A 12,694-nucleotide genomic window follows, 5' to 3' on the forward strand; every position below is an offset into this window, starting at 1 on the left:
GCCCCAAAACAATGCAAAGAAAACACACCAGCGTCCATTCCCAGAATCCCGCAGATCTCTCCCATTGGTTAAATCCAACTGGAGTACACCAGCAAGAGCTACCTGCTCTCCCAGACACAGAGTAGAGCAGAGACCTGGGATGGAGGATAGACCTGTGTGTGAACAAAGGACAGTATTTTCCCACCCCAGTCATGGGGGATGCATCCCAAGATCCTCAGCAAAAGCCTGAAACAACAGATATGTCAAACCATGTACCCACACACAAATATATAAACATGTATTTAAACATACATTACTTACAAACTAGGTATACTAAGAGATTAATAATGACTAATAATAAAAGACAGCAATTTTTTTGTTTTTTAGAGACAGGGTTTCTCTGTGTAGCCCTGGCAGTCCTGGAACTCACTCTGTAGATCAGGCTGTCCTCGAACTCAGAAACCCGCCTGCCTCTGCCTCCCAAGTGCTGGGATTAAAGGCATGTGCCACTACTGCCCAGTGAGACAACAATTTTTATTTCTGAAAGTTTCTATTTAATATATTCAAACTATATTTGATGGTGAGAACTGAAACTTTGAAGTATATAAACAAGATATGGGGGAGACTATTGTCACCCACATATAGAATTACTACTAATAAAAGACTCCATAGACTGGTAAGATCCCTGAGTTGTCAATATGATTGGATCAAGAATCACATAGGACAGAACTTTAGGTGTGGAACCTAAAGTGAGTAACAGCAGTTGTGGAAGTCAGGAAAAATGTGTGGCACACTTGAAAATTCTGATTTAGTTCCTCCAGCCTGTGGAGTCCAGAAGAGGACATCAGATGACCTGGAGTTGGAGTTAGGAGTAGTTGTGAACCATCTGGTGAAAGATAGTAGTTCCTTCCTCCGAAAGACAATCTCAGAAACATGTGGAACAATATTGAGCTTCTAACAACTGATGACACCAAAAATGGATACCTCAATGTTGGTCCAAGAAAAGAAAATGTGACTGCTTGGTCATGGACTGTAGGACATTGGCATCCAAGTTCTTCCTGCATCATCTTAGAAGCAATGTTGTCAAAGCTGCACACTTCCTAACTCCTTTTGATATTTCACACATACAAGGTGGATCTAAGCTGACTTGGACAAGATGGCTCATGTCTATAATCCCAGCATCTGGAGGGTGAGGCAGGTGGATGGCTGGGGCAGAGAGTTAAAATTCAAGGTCAGCCTGAGACATGTAATGAGTCCAGGTCAATTAGGGAAACATTAACAAGCACTGTCTCAAAACTAAAACAAAAACACCACCACAAGTTTTCGGGGGAAGAGAGGTATGTAAGGTGATACAAAGGATTACCTGCAGAGGGCGCCCAGCGGCTTCTATGGACTGGATACAGGGGCGGGGGGGGGGGGGGAGGCCAGGGAGCCACTAAGATGAGCACGTAAATGGTGGAGAAATGGAAGAGAAAGAGAAGCAGATCATTGTGTGCACAGTGAAGAGAGGTGGGACTGCCTATGCTGCCACCTGAGGCCACAGTGAGATGCTAGCCTCTGCCGCTGTCAAGGGCCATATCTACATCTGTGGCCGTGCCTTGATGTCCTCAGCCAATATTATCACCAAAGGCCATGTGTTCATCACCTGCCTGGTCTGGGCTGCTGCCTGGGGCCATGTTAGTATGCAAGGGCTGGACAGGGGTGGTCCTGCCCCTCACTGACTGTGGCACTCAGAAGATCCGTTCCTCGCCTGGGCAGTGTCAAGGAGCTGACTCCACCCCTCACTGAAGCAGTGTGGGAGAACTAGCCCTACAACTCTCCTGGGCAGTGCTAGAGGGCTGGCAACATGACCAACCCAGGCCTAGATCCTGGGCTTTGAGTTGGCCCACCCCAACATCTAGCCCATCTATAAACTGCTGAAATGCATGAAGGGGCTGGTCCTGCAGAACCAAAGCTGCAGGATCTCAATGACACAGGGCAACAACAAGATATCTGAGAGGAGTCCTGGTGAGGATCCAGTATTGATAATGTATCAGAAGCCAGAGGCCTCAAACCAGATCAATGACTCATTGCAGTGAACATTTGCAAGCAAAGCTGTTTGAGCAAAAGGGTATAGTGTGTAACCCACCACGAGGCATGGGAGCTTCCACAGTGAGTTTTTTGGGTAGGGGGTGCAATGGTGGAGGGCAAATATGGAGGGACAGAAAATGAGTGGGATTGGGGTGCATGATGTGAAATTCACAAAAAACAATAAAAATGTTTAAAAAAAAAAAAAAAAAACAAGAATCACATAGGATAAGAGTGAGGCACCCTCACCATTAGCAAGAGTGTGTCTGTAAGGGCATTTGCAGAGAGTGTCGACTGATGGAAAAGACTTACTTTGAATACTAACATCCTAGTGGTCTCTGCTTCCTACTCCATCCAGATGTGATAAGCCACTGTCACAGCTGAGAGCCACCTCCACATCCATGCCTTCCCCTCCATTGATATACTGTTCTTAAATTGTGAACCAAAATGGACCCTTCCTCATCACGTTGCTTCTCCTTGAGCATTTGGTCTAGCTGGGTGGCACCCCACAACTAGACCAGACATTGGAGAACTGCAAACCCCCAGGATAAAGACAAGATTCTAAGATGTTCCACCAAGGAGGGATGGGGGATATTGACTATAAAAGAAAAGCGAAGAAGGTGATTGGCCATTGTTCTTCTCAGCGGCAAAGCAGGGTGATGGAAAATAATGAAATGAGCAAACATGTTTAGCACTCATGGAAGTCTGTCTTGATGCCTAAGCTCTCGTTTCAGCCATCATATCAAAGATAAGTATGATATGTGGATATTTTCAGAATTGCAAATTCACTTTTCATGAACACTATCTAATGATAGAAGATATGCCAGCACTAAAAGCAAGTAAGGAAGTCAAGTCAAAGAAATGACTAACTTGACCCAGGAACCAGTCATCCTCAAAAAGACAAGTCACAGTCATGTGCCACAGAGAAACATCAGAGTCAACGCTATCATCAAAGGCATCAAAAAGGTAGAGATGGAAATTCCTGTCACACTACTACAGGACTTCCCTGTGTAGAAAATTGCTGGATCTTGGAGAATGACTGGATTGTCATAAATTTAATTAGACAATGATGCTTATTTAATTGCTATTCTAGATGCCTCACACAGTCACTACACACCCCAGGTTGTCAGTGTATACCTATTGATCTGGTTCTTGTTTTCTCCATATCAATTGAAAAGGACCATTGTTGGGAGCTGACTTTTAGCAGAAAGCAGCTAGAAAGCATGCTATCTACACCATACATGCCTGCAAGGCGCATGTGGTATCTATGCCTGCAAGGCACACAGTGCACGTGCTATCCATGCCTGTAAGGCTTACATCATATCCATGCACCTACAAGGCACGTGGCAAAAGTGTATAAATACCCCAGATTTCCCTTCAATAAATGAGACTTGATCAGAACCTCTGTCTTGTCTCCATTCTGTGCGTCTCTTCTCCTTATCTCCTCTCTCCTCTCTTCTCTTCTCTTCTCTTCTCTTCTCTTCTCTTCTCTTCTCTTCTCTTCTCTTCTCTTCTCTTCTCTTCTCTCTCTCTCTCTCTCTCTCTCTCTCTCTCTCTCTCTCTCTCTCTCTCTCTCTCTCTCTCTCTCTCTCTCTCCCCTGACCCGGAGCGGCAGTTTGAGCCAGGCAGTGGTGGCAAATGCCTTTAATCCCAGCACTTGGGAGGCCAAGCCAGACAGAGGGGAGCAGGTGGCAACATTTTTGTTATAGTAACTATTCAGGCATTGTTAAGTCTTTTGTCTCTAGCCAGGCAGAGCAGAGCAGGCCGCAACAGACCACAGATTCACTTTCTCCTCATAAGGAAGCAGTACAAGGCCAGTGCCAGTTCACCAGCTTTCTTTCCTTGTTGGTAGACTTTGATCATCTGAGCATTGCACAGATATGATGTGACTCTAATGCACTGGAAACACACCCTGGATGAATTGATGAGCGGAGAAAACAGTCATTTGCCTTCACAAGACACATGCGTTCCACAGCGCTGTAAGAGTTCAGAGGCTGCCACCTTGAGAAAGGTCACAGAAGCACAACAGATACGAATCGGATCAGAAGATTCCCATGGTATGTTTAGGTGTGCTATATCAACAGGTGAGCAACTCCTAGGTAGCCAGTTTTGAACAGAGTTTAGAACAAAAGAGAATTGTACAGCAGGTCTATGACACGCATGTAACATAAGTCTATGACTTTCAACCCAGAATATTCAAAAGTACTCAAAGTGATTTTGACATTTGGATGTGTTATATGGAGCCCTTTGCTTATTCTCGTGGGAGAATCATGACACAAACTCCCTAAGGATTATAACAAAACCCCACCTCTTTCTTACAAATACCAACTCTCTTTTAAAAGCAACTTCTGATCAGGTATGATTGTGCATGTCTGTGATCTCAGCACCTGAGGAGGCTGGAGAATGAAGATTGCAAGTTTGAAGTCAGCTTAAACTACAGAAGGAGACCCTGTTACGAAAGAGGGGTGTTGCAGCCCGAGCTGCCCTACATTTGGGGGCTAAAACATCACGGGCTGCTCTGTCAGTGTTGGGACCCTAACTGCCAAAAGCCTTGGGGGCTAAGTTGTTAGAGCACTGCCCCAAGCAGCTCCCGTCCTCGGGTCGGGGTTCAGCAAGAGAGAGAGTGAGGAGGGACTCGAGGAATGGAGACTAGACAGAATGTGATTCAATCCCGTTTATTCTTCAGTCTCTCTTCTTCTCTCCAAGTCCCAAGTCTTGAGTTCCTAGTCCCTAGTTCCTAGTCCCTAGTGCCTCCAAGTTCCAAGTTACTTCTTCCAAGTGCCAAGTGCCAAGTGCCAAGTGCCAAGTGCCTAATTCTCAGTTGCAAGTGTCTAACCTAATTCCTAGTTCCAAGTTGTACTGTAAGTTGTACTCTCTAACCTAATTCCTAGTTTCAAGTTGTACTCTAAGTTGTACTTTTCTGAGTGTCTAATGTCTACACCTACTCCTAGTGTCTGAATCTCTGTTACTCCAAATTGTTCTGAACTCTCCTGTCTGCCTCTGCCTTTTATATGTCTCACTTCTAAGCCATGCCTCTAAGTCACGCATTTAATCATGCCCTTAGGTCTTGTCTCTAAATCTAATCTCTAGGTCACACCCTTAAGTCACACACCTTTAAGTCTCACACACCCAAGGGAAAATCCTGGGTATCTAAAACAAGATGTTATCAGAGTGTGCTCAGCTGTTGTAGGCTAATGTAATCAAGTCTCTTTTCAGGGTATATGGCTCAATATGGCTACAAGGATGATAGCAGCCTTCTGTCGGCTCCCCACAGAGGGGGATAACACAGTGAGGGGAGGGGGATTGAACTAGGCAGAACTGGCTGTATGAGGAAGGTTGATGGGTGTTGACCGAGAAGTAGCGTGTTTATCTTCTGTAAATTTTTTTTGATCGAAAGGAAATTAAACTGGGTTTTAGCTCAGTAGTAGAGCTCATGCTTAGCATTTACAAGTCCTTGGGTTCATCCTCAATGCGTCTATATGTATGTATGTGTATGTGTGTGTATGTATATCATATGCATATGTATGTATATATAAACAATTAGAATAAAATAGGGTATCTTTAGACATGGAAGCACTACATTTTGGTATTAGGACTATGAGCTCAGTCAGTACCTGAATTGACTATCAGCTTCTGCACTCTCACCTCATGGAAGAGTTGTCCACGCTGAATATATTATGACAGCCATGAACATAGTACATCAGTCATTGGAATCTGTTGAGGTTTTGTCTTTTGCTGTTATTGTAATGCTAAGTGCTTGTCCCCAAGATCTGGAGTCTGCACTAACTTCTGGGAACCTGCCCCCAATTAATTCTGGTTGGTAAATAAAATGCCACCAGTGAATAGCTGAGGAGGAGAGACTTAGGCAGGGTTTGGTTTCCCAGGCTTGGGACCACAGAAAGAAGAGGAGAGGAGCCTAGATACATCATACAAGAGGAAGAACCAAAGCCACCATGTAAAGGGGCCAAGAGAAGGAGGCCCAGAGGTCTGCACAATTGGGTCGAGAGCAGCTGAGATGGAACATAGAAATTAGTAGGTGATAATGGGATTATAGACAGAAAAGAGACTCTGACAACATGGAGGTTAGGCAGCTGCCCAGCTATTACACTGCTTAAGGTGTATTAAAATATAGGCAACGTGTATGTCTTTCATTCGGGAATATAAACCACTGAGGCAGGTAGTAACTCCACCCCAGGGATTTATTAAACTGGGTTTTAGCTCAGTAGTAGAGTTTATGCTTAACATTTATAAGTCCTTGGGTTCAATCCTCAATGCTCAAATAAATACACAAATATTTATTTCATACTACAGGAATCACACATAAAGATGACATCTTTGTAGTAGAAAAACTCATCCTTTCTGAACTTTGTGAAGATTACTGCAAATGTTTAAAAAAAAAAAAAAACATGTTTTTTTAAATTCTTTTCAGTGATGCAGGGATGGAACCCAGATATAACTTTGTTCATGTGTGTCGTTAGCAAAGACTCACTAAAACACTCTTCTACCAGAGCCATGTCTCTCCCTGGTATGTACATCTACTGCACCATCCAGCCTTTTGGCTACAGATTCTATAAGAAAACGGGCTAAGTAAGCCATGTGGAACAAGCCAGTAAGCAGCACCCCTCCATGGCCTCTGCATCAGTTCCTGCAACCAGGTTCCTACCCCGTTTGAGTTCCTATCCCAACTTCCCTCCATGATGAATAGTGATGTGGAAGTGCAAGACAAATAAATCCTGAGAATTGTAACACAGCTGAAGCCAAGACAAAGACCTTAAAATAGACTTTATTATGATGATAGAGGTCCTTAAAGAGGAAATGAATAAATGCTTTAAAGTCATCTGTGCAAACACAAATGAACAGTGAAGGGAAATATATAAAACTGCTCAAGACCTGACAATGGAAATAGAATCAAACAAAGAAAAGCCAAAGTGAGGGAAATCTGGACATGAAAACCTTAGGAACCCAAACAGGAGCCCCAGAAGCAAGCCTTGCCAACAGAACACAGCAGAAGACAGAATCTCAGTCGTCGAAGGCATGATAGAAAATATTCTCAACAAATCATAGAAGAAAAATGTCCTTAATCTAAAGAAGAAGATGCCTATTAAAGTACAAGAAGCATACGGAACACCAAATACACTGAAAGGAGGCATGGACACACGCTTCTCTCCCTAACCTACAAGCAAGCTCAAGTTGATTACCACTTGCAAATGGAAATTTAGTTTCACCCAAGGGAGTCTCACAAGGGAAACAAGCTACTCTTAAGGGTAGCTGTGTGCCCAGCAGTAGGTGCCAAGAGGAAGTCAACTCAGTGGCATCTCTGCAGTTGTCTTGTCTCATAATATAGTGTCAGTGTCCTTTATTTTTATCTTATTGTTTTTAATTTTAATTTTATTTTATATTTTTTTCTCCTCTCATTTTACCATATGGGTCCTTTGCATTTTACCATATGGGTCCTTTGTTATGGCTTCCAGTTCAGTGTTTTTATGGGATATATGAACATATATCCTGAGTATGTGAACAGATTGGTCTTTGTTTCTTGTGCCTTCTCCTGGGCTCTTTCCCTTCCCTTTGTTTATAGTGTCCAATTCCAGTGTGTTAGTTTTTGTTTTATCTTGTTGTATTTAATTTTATCATTATCCCATAGAAGCTTGTTCATTTTCTAATGAGAGACCAAAAGGGGGTAGATCTGGATGGGAGGGGAGGTGGAGAGGAGCTGGGAGCAATAGAGGGAAGGGAAGCCATAACCAGGATATATTACATGAGAAAAAAATTATTTTCAGTAAGAGAAAGAAGTTTAAATATAAAATAATAATAAAAGTCATGTGTCCAAAACCTAGCTCCTTTTAAACTAATGCTCACACGCCTCGCTGTGGTACATTTTGGCTACATCTTTGACATTGATTGGCGAGATTAAACAGCTGCTGTCTGGTTTTTTTTCATTTCCTTTATTTTGAACTCTGTTTCATTCATTTTACAGTGAACGCACTGATAGATTTAGAGGAGTCCATCTAATGGGAATCTCATTGCTCTAACCCACTAAGCACAGATGCTCCTGTTTCAGCAACATCGGTTTCTTGGATTTATTCCAGTGTTCTTGCTTTGCACATCCATTCTTCAGCCTTTATTGTGAAACACATTTTCTTTTCCACCCTTTTGTTAACTAAACCAAGGTTTCTCATCCCCCTCTTCTCTAGAAGTTTGATACTATGCATCTCATTTCTGGTTTTAGTTATATTCTTAAATTGTCAACGCAAATATCTGAGTTTTGTCCAATGAGCATCTAACACTATCACATCCCGACCACAAAAGGCCCCACAGACCCCCAAGTGCACAGCCACTGTAGGTCTTCACACTGCTGCTTCAACTCGGGTCCTTGTGGGTGTGACAAGCACTTACTGAGCCACCTCTCCAACCCAGTTTTTAAATTTCTTTAAAATACTGCCAACATGTTTGTCACATTTCACATCCCCCATGAACAGGATATGAATGATGTATTTTCTCCACATCCTAACCAATATTTAATATCATCAGCGTTTTTTTTTTTCAGATTTATTTGGGTGGGTGTGTTTTGCCTGCATATGTATTAGTGCACCTTATCTATTCAGTGCTTGTAAAAGTCAGAAAGAAGAGGTCAGAACCCCCTGGAACTAAAATCACAGATGTTTCTCAGCCACCATGTAGGGCTGGGAATCAAACCCAGAACCTCTGGAAGAGCAGCTGGTGCCCTTAACTGTTGAGCCATCTCTGAAGCTCCATGTCAGTGCTATTTGTAATGAGTGCCTTTTGAAATGCATTTGATTTAAATTGGTATTGCAGGAAGAAGAAAAAAACAGGGAAGGGAAAAAAGCTGTCTTAATTCTCAGTAGAAGCACTGTGAAAACCAAAGAGAATATAACAATAAAATTATTGCTAAATGGGGCAGGGAAGGAAGGAAAGGAAGAAAGTCAATTACATCTGAATTAGTTAAAAAAGGAACCATTTCTTAACATCCCTTATCTCCTTTATTAGAGGTATTTTATAAAATTGACTAAAAGATGTTTTAGACTGGGCTGGAGAGTTGGGTCCATGGTTAAAAGCACTGGCTGCTCTTCCAGAGGTTCTGAGTTCAAATCCCAGCACCCACATGCTCTCACAACCATCTATAACTATAGTTCCATGGGATTCAATGCTCTCCTCAGATGTGCAAGATGTACAAGCAGACAAAACACATAAATAAATCTTTGTTGAATAGCTATGCCTTTAGCCCCAGGTACCAGAGACAGCCAGGTAGATCTCTGTTAGTTCAAGGTCAGCCTGGTCTGTGTAGTGAGTTCCAGGCCAGCAAGGTTTACATAGTGAAACTCTGTAGATATGTAGATAGATAGATAGATAGATAGATAGATAGATAGATAGATAGATAATTTTTTTTAAAAAAAGAGATGTTTCAGAGCTCTGATGTATAAACACTTAGAATTTAGGAAACTATAGTTTTGATAAGTAAATACATATTCAATAGAAAAACACATAGACAACTGGGCTAGCTTTCTGTCACTATAACAAATGCCTGAATTATCCTAATTATTTAAAAGAAAAGGTTTCTTTTGCCTCATAGTTTTTGTGTAGTCCATTATCAGTGGGTGTGAGAAGGTGGTACATGGTGATGGAACCATGTGCTAGAACAAGCTCACTCACTCATGGCTGGAAAGAGGAAGAGAGAGAAGGAGCAGGGATCCCGATATCCCTTTAAGTTGACACCAACTACCTTCAGGTCAAAAAAAAGTAGCAATGTTAAATACTGGATGGGTATATGGAGAAAATACATTAATGTACTGTTTATACCCTAGTGGTGGAGATGTGAAATGGGACAAACATGTTGTCAGTATTCAAAGACCTCAAAAACTGGGTTGGAGAGATGGCTCAGGCAGGCAGGTGCTTGCCACACAAGCATGAGGATCTGAGTTCAATCTCTGGTACTGGTAGAGAAAAGCCAAGAGAGAAGGGGAAGGAATCAAGGGAGAGGGAGGATGGGTATTTGTCCTGGAGTGAGTCAGAGAACTGCCTCTGGATAGAGGGAGACATATACGGTCTATAGAAAAATACCTTTATAAAGGTAAAGGAGAAACTCCATGTTGAGATGAGGTGTTTAACTTCACTTGGGCATATTAATTAGGTTTAACTGTAACTGGGCATGTTAATTAGGTGAGCCAAAGGGGGCTTCTCATTGTTGGACTTCAATACTCTGACAGTTGGACCTTGGTAGTCAGCCTCAGGAAGAAGTGGCCAAATAAGGGACAAGACATTGGTGGCTGGTCTTAGAAATGTAATCTAATGGGTTTTAGCAAGGCAGAGGGCATGGGGGAGAAGGGTAAGGCCAGGGCCATGCTTGTGATGCTCAGTCTAGCTAAAGCCCCTTCAAGCCTCTCACTCCAAAGTCTAGTGAAGACCCTCACCTGCTAAAAACATCAATGTTTAGTAAGAAGGCTGCCAAGAAGCTTAGTGCCTTAACATATTTGACTTTGAGTGGGGCCTTGTTTTCCAAGGAATTACAAACAAGACCATTAATCTGCCCTACTTTGCTTTACCTTAGTAATTGCACACCTGTCACGTGTCCCTCAAAAGCTACTTCATGATTTCCTGTGGGTTCCTTATCAACCATTGATGATAATAACTTTAAAATCCACCAAAATCCTATGGCTATTGTGATGGCAGTGAAGTGTGACTTTATTAGAGAAGGATCTCTCTCTCTCTCTCTCTCTCTCTCTCTCTCTCTCTCTCTCTCTCTCTCTCACACACACACACACACACACACACACACACACACACACACACTATGCTCTCAGATGCATCTTTCTTTCTGAACACTTTCTTTTCATGTCAGCGGGCTGGGGAGATGCATTTGTTGTTACAGTCACTGGTTGCTCTTCCAAAGGACCCAGGTCCAGTTCCCAGTACTCACCTGGCAGCTCACATCACAACGCTCTGTAGCTCCAGCTCCAGGGGGCCCAGTACTCTCTTCTCAGGCAGATGCTCTGCACTCTCTGGAGATGGAACAACTGCTGGTTTCCCTGGCTTTCCCTCCTACAAGCAGCCATCATGGGACCATCCAGCGTCTGCTTGTGTAAGCCAAGTTAATAAATACAGCCTGTACTTACCGGTTTTCTACTAGCTCTGTTTGTCTAGAGAGTCCTTGCTAATGGGTTTGTAGAATTAATCCTGTCTTTTGAGTTTGCAGTACATTTTGACAATCATATTTTATTGTCTCATTGTGTTTTTTCTATCACCACATTGACTTCTTCCTTAAAAAGAAATTTTACACCAATATATCCGTATATGTATGGGAGGAACATGTGTAGTATCATACCATGAGTATGTGAAGATCAGAGGAAAACTTGGGGGGATTGGCTCTCTCCTTCCACTGCGTCGCTCCCAGTGATTGAACTCGAGTCATCAGGCTTAGCAGCAAGCACCTTTACCCACTGAGCCATGTCACTGGCCCCTAGGCTTGTTCTTATTTAAGAAATTCAGTGAACGTATATATTTCCAAATACTCATTTTCTTCTTCTGAAGCTTACTGTTTGTTTAATTAACTCCACCTCCTTGGTGTGTGTGTGTGTGTGTGTTCTCTATTAACCTGTAACTCCTCTGTTTGTTTTCACATATATTTGGTGAGTCTTGTTTGAATGTCCATTAAAGTTATGGTTCTTTGTGAGTCTGCCTTGGTTATTGCTTCCCTTAACCTGGAGGAGGTGAAGAAAGGCTGTCTCCATGCTGCAGTGCCAGAGGCTGGTGTAAGATCAAAGCTGCTGTTCTATTAAAGTAGTGTTCCTGGTACAGCCCGATGCTGCATGTTCTCTCTCTGTTCTCAGGCACTGGAGAGGGACACAGAGCCAAGAGTCAAACCCCTTCTTACCAAGCATCTACCAAGTATTGCTCCTGGACCGTCTGCCCTCTCTAGGAGTCTCCTCCTTCTAGAACAATCCCAGGGTACCTTCACCTCAACATCTTCCCTCTACACATGGAATGCAGTAAGGCTTCTTCTACTTACCAAATCTTATTTTTCAGGGAATCCTGGAACCTTCTAGATCTCTGCTTCTTCAACTGTGAATTTTGACCCCATATTGGGTTGGGTACTTGACTATGGGCATCATAAAACATTTGACAACAGTAAAAAGTTTCTAGGTATTCAATGACCAAAAGTAAATTCATAATAAGACACACTGTGATTTTCAGGCATTACTGACAGTGCTTACCTGAGCCTTATCAGAAGTTATGGCAGCCTTGGTTGGGAACACATAACGTAGCCATTCTGTACTTCAGATGCCTTCACACCATGCTGATAAATGCCACCTGAAGCGCCTCAGCTCAGATCCAAGACCTCTGTGTGCTGTGAATCTCAGTGTCTTCACCGTTCATACAAACATTCTGCTCTTGTGGAAATACGGTTTAATTATAGAAAAAGAGATTTAATTCTTTCCCTCTGCCATTTCTCAGGGTGCAACTATCAAATTAGTGTTAACTCTGGATTATATTTTGTTAGAAAATTTGATTTTAAGAATTGCTCTTTCAGGAGGTCTTAGAGGAGTCTGGACTCCCAGGAGCTCTAACAAGCCCAGGATCTTAGGTGAAGATGCTCCTTTGTTAGGATCCCAAACAAGGAGTAACTGGGACC

This window comes from Arvicanthis niloticus, chromosome 3, assembly GCF_011762505.2.
Source record: "Arvicanthis niloticus isolate mArvNil1 chromosome 3, mArvNil1.pat.X, whole genome shotgun sequence".
NCBI lineage: Eukaryota > Metazoa > Chordata > Mammalia > Rodentia > Muridae > Arvicanthis > Arvicanthis niloticus.